Source organism: Pogona vitticeps, chromosome 5 (genome assembly GCF_051106095.1).
Source record: "Pogona vitticeps strain Pit_001003342236 chromosome 5, PviZW2.1, whole genome shotgun sequence".
In the NCBI taxonomy this organism is placed as follows: Eukaryota; Metazoa; Chordata; class Lepidosauria; order Squamata; family Agamidae; genus Pogona; species Pogona vitticeps.
In genome coordinates, this window is record NC_135787.1 from 144,351,082 (window position 1) to 144,369,336 (window position 18,255).

At 40.9% G+C, this 18,255-nt stretch overlaps 1 long non-coding RNA gene across 1 annotated transcript; it reads right to left on the reverse strand.

Moving 5' to 3' along the window:
• Nucleotides 1-6,706: 6,706 nt before the first annotated feature.
• LOC144583332 (uncharacterized) lies at nucleotides 6,707-17,822 on the reverse strand. The gene is made up of 2 exons (XR_013537071.1): nucleotides 15,007-17,822; nucleotides 6,707-14,058 (listed from the first exon to the last, which is right to left on the reverse strand). It is a non-coding gene; the product is annotated as an uncharacterized LOC144583332 (long non-coding RNA).
• Nucleotides 17,823-18,255: the final 433 nt, after the last annotated feature.

An 18,255-nucleotide genomic window follows, 5' to 3' on the forward strand; every position in this document is an offset into this window, starting at 1 on the left:
TGACTATGCGGACCTTTGTTGGCAAGGTGATGTCTCTGCTTTTTAAGATGCTGTCAAGTTTGGTCATCGCTTTCCTCCCAAGAAGCAGGCGTTCCTTAAATCTGTTCTTCCACTGGGTATTCATAAGTGATTTGTCTTAAATTATACCTGACTAGCCCAGTGGTTTTTCCTACTCTCTTCAGTTTAAGCTTGAATTTTGCTATGAGAAGCTGATGATCAGAGCCACAATCAGCTCCAGGTCTTGTTTTTGCTAACTGTATAGAGCTTCTCCATCTTTGGCTGCATAGAATATAATCAATCTGATGATGTCCATGTGTAGAGTCGCTTCTTGTGTTGTTGGAAAAGAGTGTTTGTGATTACCAGTTTGTTTTCTTGACAAAACTCTATTAGCCTTTGCCCTGTTTCATTTTGAACTCCAAGGCCAAACTTATCTGTTGTTCCTTTTATCTCTTGACTCCCTACATTAGCATTCCAATCCCCTATAATGAAAAAAAATCTTTCTTTGGTGTCAGTTCTAGAAGGTATTGTAAGTCAACACCTTCTAGAATTGGTCAATTTCAGCCTCTTCAGCATAATGTGTTTAGGAACCACTTATTCATCACTGAGGGGGTCTTCCAGACAGAGCATGTGTCTTCTCTACCCCTTTTTGCTGCTTGCTACATGACAAACATGTAGCTTACATATGCAAGCAAACCTGCTTCTCTTATCTTTAAGAAAGACACTTAGATCTCTTAGACATCTTTTAAGGAAAATTAAAGAAATCAGCTTCCCTGCTGGAGCCTCTGTTCTGGGGCTGTTTTGATGTTCCATTTTGCTTTTTTTTTTTTAGTGTGAAATTTCTAACCCTATAGAAGCATGGGCGTGAGTTTCAATGAAAAGCATCACAGTGCTAAACTTTGCCCAAAATAAATCCTGCTTTCTGGAGAGATGAAAAGGGACAGGAAGTGACAAGAAAAGTCATTATGGTAGGAAGAAAGATAGGAGCAACACTGTGTGAAAATTGGTGGGGAAAATACAGATAAACTCAGTGTAGAATCTAGCACATTAAGATGAAATGTTTCAGCTGGAAAAGCCCTTACTAAAGTGTACATTAGGAAGTACAACAGGATCCTGAAATAGCAGACGACCCCCTGCCTCAGGGGCATCCGTAGGACAATCAGCACAGCATCTTGAAAACTATATGAAGGTAAATTTTACACAGCATGTATCAAACATTTTAGATAGTATGCAGCAAAAATTGCATAAACAGAGATTCATATGTTATTATTTTTTTCTCACAAACATGTCTAGGTGATCCTATTGAGATGTTCAGCTATTGATTTAGGCTGTCATGTCAACAGAGAGATTATGAGGTCTGATCTTCATTCAAGAGTGGTCCTTAACATCATGTCAGTAACAGCCACTTGCTCAAGTGACAGTGAAAAGCTGCCAACCAACAGCTTGATTTAAGCTGCTGTAATTTCTGGAATGGCTCTCAGCCAGAACTTGGAATTGTGTTTTCCCCCCCCAAGACTACAACTCCCAGGAAAATCCTTGGTTTAGGGATTATAGAATTTATAGGAGAAAAGCTGGCTGGAAAGTCAAGTGAGAAGCCAGAGGATGGGAGTTCAATTCCCGCTGTGGGTCTCAAAAAGAGAGCCAGCCTATATGATTGTTAGCCGCCTAGAGTGGTCCGAGCTGACTAGATAGGCGGGATATAAATAAAATAAATAAAATAAAATAAATAAATATATAGCCTTAGGCAAGCTGCACAACCCCACAGTGCCCTCTAGAAGAAGGGAACAGTAGACCACTTCTGAGTACACAATACATAGAAAACCCTGGAATGGATTGCCATAGCTCAGTAAGGGCTTATTATTAAGTACAAAAACAACATTTCTAAGATCAGCATTGAATCTGTAAGAAGACAAGACTGGAATTTTCAGCATACCTTTAGAAGACCTAGGACACAGCGACTCATGAGACTGAACTAAAAATATCCCCCTGAGTCTCTCAGTTTTAGCCATCATTTAGGAAAGAGACATCTCTCAGTCTTTTACCTTTGAATCCCTTAGTGGCACAGTACCCACCAGTACAGGCTGCTTGGGCAATGGCCTCGGAATATTAAGGGTCTTTCCCAGAAAATTGATGTTCAGTACTCCCTGTGAAGAAAGTCTTGGAAATCTATAAAGGAAAACAAAGGCCTGAACCTTATCAGTTAATGAGGACCAATGAAATGTGGCCCGTAGCACTCTGAGATGAGTTACATGAAGAACTTTTCTTAACTGAACAGTAAAACAGTTTTTTGCTGCCATGAGATTGTAATAAGGATATCTCTCTCCCTTTTATACAATACACACAATTCACAATGTTTTTATTCAGTCAGGGTCTGGTTAATGGGTTTGGGTAGATCCAGCCCACAGGTTGATGAGCTTTTTGAGAGAAAAATGAGTTATTTTGGAGCGACACAATATTAATTTATTTCAGGTGTATGTTGCCCTTTCTCTAAGAACTTCAGGGAGCCATCCATGTTATCCCTCTCACCATTCTTATGAGGTAGGTTGGGCTGAGATAGATTGTGGATGCCCCAAGATCTGCCAGTGTAAACTTCATGTTAATGAGGAATGTTGGTGAGACAATGTCATACAAATGCCCTACAAAACTAGGTACTAGCAGTATGAGGTACACTCAATGATTTTTAGAATGTGAAACCACTCAGAGGCTTGTGATAGAAATAAAGACTCTCTAAGTGTGCTCTAATTTTCCTTCCAGACTTGATAACTTGGTGATAAGGGTGATTCTACTGTGCCATTTCATTTATCTTCTGTTGGATGCTGGATCATGTTCCTTACTGTAACCATCAACTATCTAGTCAGCACTGAGCTATATTTGGAAGGAATTTAGAGTTACTGTACTTCGCTCTGCAAACAAACCGTGAGAATTACTCATGTCCTGGAGAAAGTCAAAATACCCATTCCTAGCACCTCCATCTCCTGTTTGACAGTGCCAAGTTCCAGGCATCTGATTAGCTGCTCGTGTAAAGCCAGCAGAATCCATATACTATGTGGTTGGTTTCCAAAGAAGTGACCATGTTAGTTTATAACATGCTGGCAAAATTAAGGTGGGAGGAAAAAAAAACCAAGAAAAAAAACCAAGGGGATTATTTAAAAACTAACCACATTGCTTCAGTGTGAGCTTGTCTGAAGAAGTGGGTTTTGACATAAGAAAACTCAGAGTGAAACAAATGTGTTTGTTTTGTTTTCTTGGGTTTTTCTCCACTTGTTTTATTTTTATTCCTTTTAATGTTCCCAACAATTTGAGAAAAAATGTGTGAGTTGCATGTTGATCCATACAACATTACTGCAGGAAACAGGAAAAGCTGCTTCTGAAGGATCAGAAAATGGTAGTTGGGGGATGCTACAGTTTTTCAGCTCATTGTTTTTCCTGTCCCGATGCTTCCTGCACAAAGCTGTCAAATGCAGGCAAATATGCCTGTGTAAACTCACATGGAGAAACTTAGGAATAAGGAGGAAATGGTGGCAAGCTAAGCAATTCTGCTCCTGCTCCCATCTTGGTATATCTTTTCAGAAGTATTTTCCCCCATTTTAAAGGGGTGTTTCAGGCAACAAATTGTCTTATCTGGCCCTGAGATAAAGAGAATATTGTTACAGCTTTGGTTGTGGGATTTATAACCTGGATATTATTTATTTCTTTAAAATGTGGTAGCTACCCGCCCATAGCTCATGGTCTCAGTAGACACAGCACCTCCTCATCCCAACACTGCAGGATGAGGTGACCTCTTCAGCTTCTTACAGATGCTCACCATTTTAACCAGAAACTCTGCAAGAGCCTTCAGGTGTAGCCTTGGATTTTGTAAGTCTCCTGGACCATCCTAATAGGCCTACCATCCCTGCAGAGGTAATGAATACTGCCAATCTGAATTTAACCAGGAAATGGGCAGACTATGACAATGGCATTATGTCCTCATCTGACAAACTATCTGAAAACATCAAGTTGAAAATAGGCTCTGTATCTAATAAGCTACAAGAAGGCCAATAACACATCCAACTCTTTCCCAACTCTCCACCCCATACCACTGCCAAGTTTGGGGCACTGGGCAACATCAAATTTTCATCAACCCATAAACATTCAACCAGAGAAATCAGCAAAATCTCACTGCGGTCCATGCAAACTACATTCATTACTGCCTTAAAGTGGCAATGAATCACACTTACCTGGTAAAAATACCCACTTTCTTGGCATAGTGTTCCCAGTGAAGGCGATGGGAGCCTTCACAGTATCCAGTGCTGGCTCTTTCCCAAGCAGACAGCATTATTATTATTATTATTATTATTATTATTATTATTATTATTATTATTATTATTATTATTATTATTATTATTATTATTATTATTATTATTATTATTATTATTATTATCATCATCATCATCATCATCATCATCATCATCATCATCATCATCATCATCATCATCATCATCATCATCTCACCTTTCTCCTTAAAAAGAAACCAAGGTGGCCAAAGTGAATTTGAAGAAGCCAAAGTGGCAACACATTTGTTGGGCAAAGGGTATGGCTGTTTCTCTTTTACTGTTCTGGCTAGAACTGCAACTCAGGCACAGTAAATACTTCTAGCAATGGGAGTGTCTGCAAACAGACTGACATCAACCAGTCCTTCTATGTTACCATTTCCTTCTGCTGATCTCTGGACTTGCTGCTGGTTCATCCCTAGGCAACTAAATAGCAGCAAGCAGGCAAGGGGACAAAAAGCTCATTGGACAGATGTTATTGCTGCAGCTGGTATTCTAAATAGGGGTGGGGTCTCATCCCAAAATTTAGGGAGTAGGTTGTCCCTTACTTTGACCACAGGCCACCCATGGCAGCCTCTGTCCTACTGCGCTCAGATGCAAAGATGGCTGCTAACTTGGCCTTAAGTCACATGTTACGTTTCCTGCTTGTATGACATTGTCCTACAACCTCTTCAGGGTTGCAAATAAAATCCCATCTTGACCTCCTGATATAGTCTCAGATCCCCTCCTCTTCCCAAATGGAGTAAAATAGGAAGAAAGGGAAGATCATGCTAAGGACAATCAGATGTCTTTTATCCTTGTGGGGAGCTCTGCTTCTGTGCTAACTGCATCACCTAACTTGGGTCTTAGACTCCTTTAGACAGCATTGGATAAATCCATGGGTGAGAAGGCTGCCAGTGGTTGTATATGAGGCCGATAAGGTGCTTCTAAGAGCAAACATAGACACTGCTGGTGTATGGGACAGTGAGAGCAGGAGAGGTTTTTTGTTTGTACTGTATGTCCTACATGTGGGCTTCCTGGAGGCATCTCTTGAATTTCTGTAGGAATCAAGGTGTTGGACTAAATAAGCCTTTGGCTTATTCTGGGAAACTTCTTTTTAACTCCCTTACTTATTGCTTATGCAAGTTTCCAAAACACTGAGCTCATTTGGAAGCAGATCTTCAAATGTTATGAGCTGACATTGTGCATGTGACTGATAGTGTTTAGGGTGTGCTCTCTATCTCTGAAAGCCACTTTGTGGTACAAAGTTAAACCAGCGGTTGATTAGGCATAACTTTCCTTAAAGAACAGCCATCAGCATGAGGCAACCTACTTTTTCCTTTCACTTGTTTTCAGTTAAAATGATGTTTTGTTCAGACACATTGGCACCAGAATATCCATCCGCTTTGAATACTGTGCTTCCCTGTGTTCCAGACTAGTTTAATATAGCTGGAGATGCTAGCTTCAGAAAACAAACAAACAACGTAATAATCTAAATTTTAACCACATGAATAAGGCATGTGTTAGCCTTTAGATTGACTTGCTTGTCTTTGAAGAGAGTCTAATTGGTCACAACTATATTAGGTCAAGCAGCACGAAGGATTGTGAAAATGTGACAGAGAGAGTATGACAATGCAACCATGCTGCAGGGCAGTTTTTCAAGGCTGACAGCATATCTGGGACCATTTCTTTCAAGAATTGGCTTGGGGTTTGAACATATGAATATGCCTGAACCTACCACGCCTGAACATGACTTATCTAGCCCAGTACTGTCTATTCTAATTCATAGCAACAGTATGAATCTCTGGTAGACATCTACATCTTTCCTAATCCTGTTTCTCAAAATCTTTTAATAGGATCTTATCTGTTTGAAACATGTACTATATTCCTGAGTGAAGGATTTCTTTTATTCCGTATCTTGATTTGTGGCCTCAAAAACTGAGTAAGTTTATTAAATTTTCTGGAGATGAAAGATGCTTCATCAGTAAGATGATATACATTTAAACACATCCACTGCATTTTTAAATGCACCTTTTAACACACTCAGGTATCCAAGATGGCGTAATCCAGAACCAGAACCAGAGTGTGACAAACAAGATCCCACACCACAAAACTTATGAGAAAACAGCCTGCAAAATATGTTAATGTTGTTTGATTTCAACAGTAGCTTTTCTGCTGTTCATAACTGACAATAGTGTGAAAATTGAGAATCCGGGCTTATGACTTTAGTTTGTAAGAGTAAACATAGTAAACTTGTGTTTAACTATTTTTTAAAATCAGCTTACAACCTATCCCAAACTGCCCAATGCATGAGTAAAACTTTCCTTCATCCAGATAAAAGAACTAAAAACAAGTCTAGTTTTCTACTTAATATTTTCATTTAACCATCAGCCAGAGAAATGCTTGGATATGATCAGTTATTTTTAAGGCAAAATGAAACATAGAATTAACCAACCAAGAATTGACTCTTGGAAAATTAAAACCAAAGAATAATCCATCATAGCAGTTTAAAGGTGAGATGAGTCACCTGGGACTTTGTGGCAAGAGCTAGTCTTCCTTCTTTTTCGGCTGCTTAAAGACAAAGGAAAACTTGACAAACAAATAGTTCCATGTAAGTGATGCTATTTCTATAAAGGGACTAGAAATTCAAACTGATTGATCAATTGTCTAGAGACCACAGTGGTTCCCAACCACAAGTAACCCAGTTGTTCTTGGACTGCAACTCCCAGAAATCCCAGCCAGCACAGCTGGTGATGAAGGCTTCTGGGAACTGCAGTCCAAGAACCCCAGGTTACCCAAGGCTGGGAATCATTGGTCTAGGATATCATGTGATGGTGGTAATTCCTTGTATGTTCTATCCTGTGCTGTATGTCTGTGCTTTAACTCTGCAGAGGGGTGCATAAGGGAAACCAGGTCACTCTTAAAGATGTTTGCTAAATTCCTGAATTGCTTTAAAGACTTCCTTATAGTAGTAGTAGCCACAGGCTGCCTTCCATCCTCATGTGAGGACTTGAGTTGCAGAGTTGGCAGCAGAGAGAGTCCTCAACACCATGCTAGGTAAAAGTATAATTTTTTCTGAAGGAGAAATTGAAAGCTTCTGTGCTAATGAAATGCATCCAAAATCCTCAAATTTCTTTATGAATTTTTAGAAGAGCTTGTATTTTTTTTTCTCTTCTTCACAAAAATGAGAAACACTTTATCCGCCATCTATTCAGAGTAAGCAGAGTAATTGCTTGGAAATTAAACTTGGAACAACAGGAAGTTAGGTTTGTTTGGCAAACGTTATTCTCTCCTATAACTACTAAAACACACAAGGAAGGAAAATGTGACCTGATATCTTTGCTTCTTAACAGGAATGTATAATTCAATCTCAGGACATGTATACCTTGCCTATCCCCAACCCAAGGCCAAGTATCATATTGCCGAGCAAAGGAGGAGAATGTGACCTCTCTCCTAGCATATGCCAGGGACACCCAGTGAAGCTAGATTCACAGTGTGTGTGGGGCTTCCTCGTGTTCTTATGTCCATGGACTAGAATTTCAGGGGCCTTTTGATGCCATAGGGGAGTCCCCTTCTGAAGTCACTTGGCATCTGATGTCACAGAGGCAGAGCAGGGGAAATTGGTAATGCTTCCTGCAAGCAAACACTACACACAGGGAAGCATCATCACTCTGAGCCAATGAGATTTGGTGCAAGGTGGGAATGGATGGAGAAGGTACCCAGGCTTTAAAGGAACTTCAAATGCAAAGCAAAGCAAACAAACAAACAAACAAACTATCCTCTCTTGGATAAACACCTGAGTGTTATGAGGAGGCTTGAGTTAATCAGGGAAACCTAGACTAATGCCATCAGGAAGCTAGACTCCATTAGTTTGGAATCCTAAGAGGGTCACCCAAGGCCATAATAATCAAAGCTGAGATACCATACCAGCATGCATCCACTCTCTTTAGAGATTATTCTGGAATCAAGGAAAGGGCAGTTCCAATTGTGATGGGACTGGAGAAACTACTAAGAGGCAGCTACTGGGCAGAAGCAATAGTGGAAAATGATACTTGTGAAGGATCTTTAACAGACAAAGGCAGTGCCATTAAAGCTAACTTTCCTTAATAGTGCACAAAAGGCAATGGTAAATTACCTCTAAATATGTATTATCTTGAAAATGCTATGATGAGACAATCCAAAATGAAACAAAAGATAGTGCTGGAAGACAAGATTCTCAGGTTGGAACGCAGTCAGCTAGCCACTGGAGAAGAATAGAGGAGGAGTACCAACAATGCTATCACTAATTAAGCAACTATATTAAAGCTGAAAGAACATCTTCATCTTCAGATGAAAGAGGAATGAAATTGGGGAGAGAAACATCAATAATTTAAGATATGGAAATGACACTGCATTACTGACAGAAAGCAGCCATGACTTGAAATGACTCTTGATGAAGCTGAAAGAAGAAAGTGTAAAACTGGGACTTCAGGTGACCATTAAGAAGACACAAATCACAACTACAGAAGAATGAGATCATTTTAATGTTAACAATGTTGAGTGATACAGCATATTCTGCTGAGTAAGCCAGTTAGAACCAGTGTAATAAATTAATATCTACAGCTACAGAAGAATTAGATAATGTTAATGTTAACAGTGTTCATCAGGCTGTGGACCAATACATTGCACATAGTGCAGAAAAGAACAAACACACACATGCACATATATGTATGAAACTCTCAAAAATTCTTGGCATTTGTCTGTGCCAGGCTTGTTTCTTAAATGTGAATTCATATCTGATAGGATGTTTTAGAAAACTACATGTGATGCCTTTTTGTTTTACTGTGGCATCAAATTGTTCTGCAAATTCAAAAGGAATCATTCCTTATAGCACGGATACAATATTCTCTTTAAATCATGTTACCTGATATTTCCAATTAGACAGAGATGCTCCCTGTGAATGATATTGAGTTTCTTCCATGTCATTGTGCTGAGCGATGAAGTTTCGGACCCAGATATCATGACAATCAAAACAAAAGCATTTCAAAGCCCTGCTAATTATTGAAGAGGTTTTAGAGAACCTTCCTGAGACCCACAGAATTGTGTCTTCAAATGAAATATTGACTCTAACAGCATGCCAACTTAGCCTGGTCTAAGATACATGAAAAAGTGATGAAGATTTGACACACATCTACAGATGTAGTTGCAGGTTAATTCAGTGATAGACCAAGATACCAGAGTGATCATACCACAATAATCCTGATCCTGTAACAATTGGGGTTGAGGACAACCTGGGATTCTGAACATTCCAAAGTCTTGAATTATCAAGGGAAATCAGCAGTGGATTCTCTAACTGCACAAAATGGAGGCTGGGGATACAAATAGTATAATGAATGGAATGAGTCCTAAATGACATGATGTGATGGAGGGATTCTTGGACAAAGAATATTCTTCAATGAAAATTTACTTTCCCGGAAGAACCAATGGATAAAATCCTGTTGCTCAGCTCTACATGTGTAGATGCACATCTGTGGCTGATCGACACAAAGGAAAAGTAAATTGCTGCTGATTAAAAGCAATTTTGAGGTGTACACAAGTTTTACAGAATATGATGAAGTAGTGTTCATCCCAGCTGTGCACATGGAGCAACACAAATCCAATGGCAATTTTATATATATATTAATTGTAACAAATTTTTATTGTACAGTATTTTAAATGTTGTAAGCCGCCCAGAGACCTTTGGGTAGTGTGGGCGGCATATTAAATAAATAAATAAATAAATAAATAAATAAATAAATAAATAAATAAATAAATAAATAAATAAATAAATAAATAAATAAAATTTCACCCAGTATGATCTAATGGTTAGAGTGCTTGTCCGGGAGTTCAGAAATTCAGGTTCAATTTCCAAAAAACTCACAAGGAAATTCAGATCAGCCACTTTCCAAAAAACTCAAACCAGTCACTTTCAGCAAGTCTCACGTACCTCATAGGGTTGTTGTGAAGATAAAGGCAGAGATGGAGAGTGAAATCTACAGTCATGATCTTACTAGGGGAAACCCTGGATGCAGACATAACCAATAAATGAATACACAAACCATCTAAATGTGTCAGCATATTATTAGTGGAAACAAACCACTACAATGAAACTTTCTAAGCTTCTTCCTGTGCACTCTGAGAAATAATCAAACACTGTAGTTCTGCCTGTGTTGAAAAGTATCATCACCAGCCTAGGCTGGGTGAATCATCACATGGAGGGAAGAATAACATACATTTAGTTAAACCCACACACTGGCATTTAAACAAATTGAAAGGAAAAGAACAGGACACACTGTGGAAGGGGGCCTACTTTATGTAGGCCTCTTTTTAAAAAATGGTAACTCTCAAAAGAAGATAAAAGGAGTAATTGTTCAATGGTAAAAGAAAAGAGCAAGCATGAGGCTAGAAAAGGAAAGGTAATTTCCCTTTCATTTGTCGGCTTGATTTTCCTCCCCTCCTTTCTCCTTGACCTTGCCAAATGTTTTGCTGCATGTTGTGTCTACCCTTCCTATGCTTTATCTACAAAGAGCAACAAGGACATTATCTTGAGTCAGGTTTTATGCAATCTTCTCCCCTTTGCCTCCCCCTTCCCTTCCTATTCTAAGTTCAGACACAGCTGTACTCTGCAGGTGCATGCATTGTGAACTGAATCTCTTCCTCACCACATACCCACATTTCTTCACTGTCCCCACTACAGTGTTCCTAAGTAAAGGAAGGCATGATTTAGACCTGCATGCTGCATTGGCATTGATTCATTGCCCTGACACCACTGCTGGATATACAGTACATTTGAATAGAATGAGTCCTTCCTCGGGCATACACTGCCTTTTAATTAAATGTATAGTTTACAGATTAATTCAAAGGTCTGGATAGAAATGTATCTGAACTTAGAATTCTTTCTTTCTTTCTTTCTTTCTTTCTTTCTTTCTTTCTTTCTTTCTTTCTTTCTTTCTTTCTTTCTTTCTTTCTTTCTTTCTTTCTCTCTTTCTTTCTTTCTTTCTTTCTTTCACAGTGAAGTACCTTTCATATGTTAGAGCCAGCAATTCAAATACAAAACAATATAGCAGGGAAAAACCACTCTTACGTCCTTTCTTGCTTTCCCCAAAGTTTTTCCTTGTTAAATATAAGGTAAGACTAATAAAGACTGGACACCGCTTCTCCAGTCTTGACTTGGAACAAGAAATATTTGTGTGAAATAGAGAAGCTCCTGCACCCAAATTAATGTTAGTACAGTGCCATAATTAAATGACAACATATACCTTAAGAACAAGTACCAGTCTTAAAAGATTCTAAGTACAGGTAACTTGTTTTATATAGAATGACAAACTGGAAACATCTGCATAAGAAAGCTGAGCCTATATGAAAAGGTGAGCATACTGAAGTCACTCACACAACTTCTTTAGCAAGCAAGATCAAAGAGTAAGTACAGGAACAGGGATACATTTGCAAGTAGTCCGGTGTGCCGAAACTGCCTCCCCTTAAGTCAATAAGGACAGGTGTTTCTGTCAAGCACTGTTTTCCCTCACTTTCTGATTTTCCCAGTGCCAAGTCTTCATCTATTTTGCTGGCTGGAGATGAGTTAAGTGTCTGGCTGTGGAGCTGCAGATGGGAGTTCAATTCCCCATTGTGCCTCCAGGGGAAGAGCCAGACTGTGTGGCCTTGGACAAACACCTCCCCCACCGCAAAACAACAACAACAACAATGCCTAGAACACATCTGAAGGAACTAAAAAAGATCTGAATGCATTGCTGGAGACCAAGGCCAAAATCTCTGATTTTGTGGATGTGAAACCTGGAAAGCTACTAGGGATGGGGGAATAGCTCATTTGAAATATTGTGGTGGACGAGTTTAATGGATACCACAGACTGTCAGAAAGACAAATCAATCAAATAAAACCTGAACTCTTGCCAAAAGCTAAATTGACTAAACCAAAGCTATTGCACTTTGGATATATCGTTTAAAAACACACAGTGCTACAAAAACTAGAACACACTAGGAGAAGAGGAACATGAAACATGAGATGGGTTGACTCAATACAGGAATCACAGGCTTTAGTTTTCAAAACTTCAACAGGGCAATTTTTGCATATTGCATCACAACATCAAAAATTTAGATGGCAACCTGCCTTAGGGTTTGTTTTTTTCAGTTTAGGAACAGTGAATTTATTAAGATTACTATGATATGTAGATCAAATTAATTTTTCACACATTCTTGAGCAATTTTAAGGATCCTTTGGCTAAGCACTGACAACACATATTTTCCTATTTGGGAGAGATAGCAGGCACTAAACACAAAAGAATAATTATTTCTTTCGTGAAGCAATTGTTGTTTAACTTCCCGTTTACCTTGGACTGATAATGAATACCACATTCTCATAGAACAGTTCTAAGAGGAAACCTTATGGACCACTAGAACATCTATTATTATACCTTAATGGTACTATAAAAGTGACAGCTTTTTGAAACGTGCAAGACAGACAGGGCCTCAGAATTAGAATGAAATGTAAGATAGTATATTGTCATTCAAGCACTATTTCATTAAAATGCTGATTTAATGCCTGCAGATACTTGTACCTCGAGCTAACAGAACCACCACTGACATGGTATTCTCCCTCAGACAGTTGCAGGAGAAATGTAGGGAACGACAGACACTCTTTGTGGCCTTCATAGATGTCACAAAAGGCCTTTGATTTGTTTAGCAGGGATGGCCTTTTTAAAATACTTCCCAAGACTAGATGTCCACCTCACCTCCTTAACATCATCAGGTCCTTTCATGAGGAAATGATGGCTCAACATCAGATCCCTTTGACATCCGAAGTGGAGTAAAACAGGGCTGTGTCCTCGCACCAACTCTGTTTGGGATCTTTTTTGCTGTCATGCTGAAGCACGCCTTTGGAACTGCAACAGAAGGTGTCTATCTCCGGACTAGATCAGATGGAAAGCTCTTTAATCTCTCTAGATTGAGAGCGAAGACCAAAGTCCAGCTGAAATGCATGCAGGACTTCCTCTTTGCTGATGATGTAGCTGTTGTTGCCCATTCTGCTGAAGACCTCCAACAACTCATGAATCATTTTATCAAGGTCTGCCAAGACTTTGGACTAACAATCAGCCTGAAGAAAACACAAGTCATTGGCCAGGGCATGGACTCACCTCCCTATTTTACCATCTCCACACAAGAATTGGAGGTTGTTTATGACTTTGTGTACTTTGGCTCAACGATCTCAGACACTCTCTCCCTAGATGATGAGCTGGATAAACACAAAGCAGCTACCACGTTTTCTAGACTCACAAAGAGAGTATGGCTTAATGGCTTAATAAGAAGCTGATGGCATATACCAAGATCCAGGTCTATAGAGCCTGTGTCCTGAGCACACTCCTGTACTGCAGTGAATCCTGGACCCTTTGTGCACGGCAGGAGAGGAAGGTGAACATGTTCCATATGTGCTGTCTCCGATGCATTTTTGGTATCACCTGACAGGACAAAGTTCCAAATAGAGTAGTTCTGGAACGAGCTGGAATTTTTGGCATGTATACATTACTGAAACAGCGACGTCCACTTTGACCTGGGCATGTCGTGAGAATGGCTGATGGCTGGATTCCAAAAAAATCTCCTGTATGGAGAATTAGTACAGGGAAAGTGCCCCAGAAGGAGACCACAGCTGTGATACAAGGATATCTGCACGCGGGATCTGAAGGCCTTCGGAACAGATGGGAAACCTTGACATCTGAGTGTTCAGCCTGGAGGCAGGCAGTGCCTTTTTGTTGAGAGCAGAGGAGCAAAAAGAAAAAAGAGAAAAGAAAAAAGATATTAGGAAACTTTTAGTCAAAATATGTTGAGAAATAAGCTTGGTTGTCCTAAAAACACTATAATAGTATATAGGTGTATATACCCATCATGAGTTCTTGTTAATCCGCACTTATTAGCTGAAGTGGCATTTACATTCTAATGATACTGCTCCGGTGTCAAGTATGAATAATGGCCCTGTGTACATATTCAGCTGGAATTTCCCAAGTTTTTTTTTAAAAAGATGTTATTTATTCTGTTCTTGTAAACAAAACAAATGCCCTTATCAAAGTGGCAAGGCTATTTTGTGGTGGAAGACACATACCAGCCTTTCTTCAAGGCAAAACTCATTATCAGGAGGCGGCTTTCTCCCCCAAAACTGTAATACTTCACTGCTAGAAAAATGCAATTTTCCCCATCTTCCCCGAATGGGCATTTATTGCAAATGTGGATACTATGTAGGTTTAGGGTTACAATGCCTGAGACATCTGTTGGAGAAGAATAACCGTAGAACCGCAGCTCTAGAAGGGACCCTATAGATCAAGTCCAGTCAGGCACAGTGAGGAATCGACCTCTCAGACTCTGACTCAGCAACCAGATACCTAAACCACTGAGCTATCCAGCAGTTCAGAACACCCACAGTATCACAAGTTTTGAGTGATACAACCTATCATCTCCTGTTGCTATCAGAAGCTTTAAACTAAATTCTGAATTTAGTTGGCTCATGTGTATTGTAAAGTTTATTTTTTTTTTAAAATGAACACATGTTATACTTCATTCCTGGCTCTGGTTCCCATGTGCTATTGCTTGAGCAGCATTTGTTGATGTATAGGTTATGGTGTTACCCCTCCATGTGTAAATAATATCCTCTTTTTGTCTTTTCTCCAAAAGCCAATTCAGTTCGGATAATGATACTTACCGGCTCTGCCAGCTTCTCCAGTGCTTCTCGAAGAATGAAGTAATTTCTTTCCACTGAGAAGAATCAACACTATTATGAGGTACCCAAGGAATAACTCAGTTAAGTGCTGTTGCTTCTTGTCCCTTTTGTCTGGAGTCTTAAATGCTGCCTGAACTTGATAATGGGCTCCATGTAGGCAAACATGCTGAAACTAAATCCTGACAAGTTGGAGGAGCTCCTGGTCACTAGGAAAGTTGGATTTGGGGATTGATATTCACCCTGCTCTAGGAGGGGCTGTGATTCACTGACTGGTCAGATTCGTAGTGTGGGAGTATTCCTTCTCTGCATTGTCACTGGACTCCCATGTGGCATCAGTGATGGGGAGTATCTTTGCACAGCCCTGCCTAGTGTACCAGCTACATCTTTGCTGATTTGACCTGATGTGACTAAAGCAATCCATGCCTTCCTGACATTATGTTTTGACTACTGTGACATGCTGTATGTAGGGCTATTCTTGAAGAAGGTATTGCTAAGGCGCTGAATCACTTTTTAAAAAAATTTAATAAGTACTACAGTATTTAGTTTGGTGTGTCTGGAGGGACAGTTGAGAAACTGCCCACAGCTGAATCCATGGTAGTTTTGTTTTTGTTTTTTGGACAGGTCCTTTAAAGAGAAACTAAAGAAAATATTAAATTTTTAAGTGAGGATGCAGCACCTCAAAGATAGTCTACCAGAGTCTTAAAATAAACTTCTCTCCCCCTTCCCCTTTGCCAAGGAACAGAGAATGCATTGGGTTTGCCTGTATTCTAAAATGGCTCGCTTATAAGCCATTTCATGATATTAGAAGGAGCCTGACGAAATAAGGTCACTTGAGCACCGATATACCATTTGGATGCAAGGATCACACCGAATGGTCTATGGCACCTCCACTTGACTCCAAGTGATCCTGTTTAGCCTGCACCAGCCCACTCCAAAAGAGGCAGTGTAGACAAGGCCTTAGAATGCCAACAGATGAGGTTGTGGTGTGCTGCCCCACTCATAGAATGTTACACTGGGTCTAGACAACATCTTCCTTCCCTTGTTTCCCCACTATCTTTTTCCTCATCCAAAAAAATACATTCGTAAGGAAGAAAAAGATGGCATCACTGGTGTAGTGCTAGGATCTCTACACCAGGAAGGCACACTCAAGATACACTGAAATTCACCTTGCCTCAAATTTGACTTGAGTACTTCAGTATTCCATTCACTAAAATGTGCAAGGGATTGAAACACTGTTTCTCCTTTGTTGTATCCATCTTTTTTTTTCTTCCTCCAAGAGAAAATCCACCAAGGAAAGAACCTCCTGGGATGTTGAAAGGATGGGAATCTGATCCACAACAGGAAGATAATACTGTATATGTCAACCACATCAAGAACTCTGATATGTATCCTAGAATTTTGGCAATATTTCCTATCAAATCCTAACCATTGCAAGCTGAAAACATTTTGAAACAGTTTTGGTATTATTTCCATGGGGGAAATGAGCAAGTCTGTTACATGAAAAACAGCATAGTTTTTAGACACTTTGAAGACTAACAGGCTTTATTTGGCACAAGCTTCCCCAAACTGTAGACTGCTTCTTCAAATGCAGTGGCCAGAATTCTACTGGCAATTTCTATGTATGTCACAGTGTCAAATCGCTCCTCATTAACAAGGTGATTTGTTGCATTCCCAGTCATGTGCTAATTTCCCACAATGACACACAAGCAGGAATATGACTGGCATCTTATCCATTTTACACTTGTAAAAGTAATTTCACTTTTACAAGTGTAAATTACCAATAGGATTGTGGCCCAGTATGTTTCATGTAGACTTATATTCCTAGACATTCTAATTAAATTCTGCATTAGCCAAGCTTTTGCTATTGAAAATAAAGAATAGCACTGGAATTCCTGACTATTTCCTCAGGAGTACCCTGCTCTCTGTGTTATCATTCTCACTTATTTAGACTGAGGCAGTTGTGTTTTTCCCACCTAACCAGCACACACTTATCATCCTCTCCATATATAGTAATCTTGTTCCACTGCCCACCACGCTTTCCAACATCAGAGGTGGGTGGTTGTTTTTTGTAACAGTTTTCAGTGCTTATCACGTAGAGGGGAGTGTTGCTAGAATACAGTCTCATTCTTTTGCACTTTTGTTTACTTACATCCACATGGGGGGAATTTCTGTTGTGGAAGCACTTGCGCGACCTGCGCGCCAACTAACACTCCCCTGCTTGGCTCCAGCCCAGAGCCGATTTCCAAAAGGACAATAAAGGTGAAGGGGTCACCTGACGAGCCTTTCGCAGGGCAAAGTTCTGTCACTCGGATCTTCCCATCCTCTGCTCTCTGGCTTCCAAAAGGAAACCTGCTCCCTTCCCGCCCTCGCTCTCTGTACAGTACAACGCGCCGTCTTGACCAACATCTCACCCTCAAGGGCGGGAAGGAGGAGCGCTTCTGACCTGGGAGAGGAGGAGGTTTGCTTTTTGGCTCCTGCTGGAAACAAGGCGGAGCTTGCCTTAAACATAGAGATAAGCCCCGGGGCACTGGAAGAGGTTGCCCTCACAAGCTATCCCACCGCAACCACCTTGGAGGGGAAAAAAGGGACACGTGCCTAATTTGTGGCATAGCCTAAAAGTCCAATGAGGGAAAGTAAGCTTTGCTCTCAACGACCTCCCTGGATCTAACCTGTTTCTGAAGAAAAGTACATTGTACTCGCACTCCTCCTCCGGCCCTTTCTCCCCCTTCCCTTCAATTAAAGCAGTTTCATTCCAGGCTTTTTCGCCTCGGACATATTTTGGGGGTTCACGTGCCTGGGCTTTCTTCTTTCCCCCCCTCCCCCTCCCGCCGCCCCGCCAGCCAGCCACCGGCCCCGCTCTTCGCCTGTTTGCTCGTCCCGCCGAGATTGCCGCTTCCTCAGCTCGCAGAGCTTTAGCTGAGCCGGGCCACTGCCGCTCGCACGACCGAGGCTGCAGGGCCCGAGAGCCCGGCCAAGCTGCTGGCCCCGCGGGCAGCCGCGGCGGCGGGCAGGGCAGCCGGGGACCCGAAGGCAGGCCGGCGCCCAACGCCGCGATGAGGGAGGGGCGGCAGAGGAGGCGAAGGCGAGGCTTGCAAACCCGGGCGCCCGGCGAGCGGTGGCCCCCGCTGTGGACGTGCAGGTGGCAAGCCTGAACCGGGGAGGCGGGGTGCCCAGCCGCCGCCCCCCCCCCGTCGCCCAGGGAGGAAGAAGGGTGGCGGCGGCTTTCCTGGC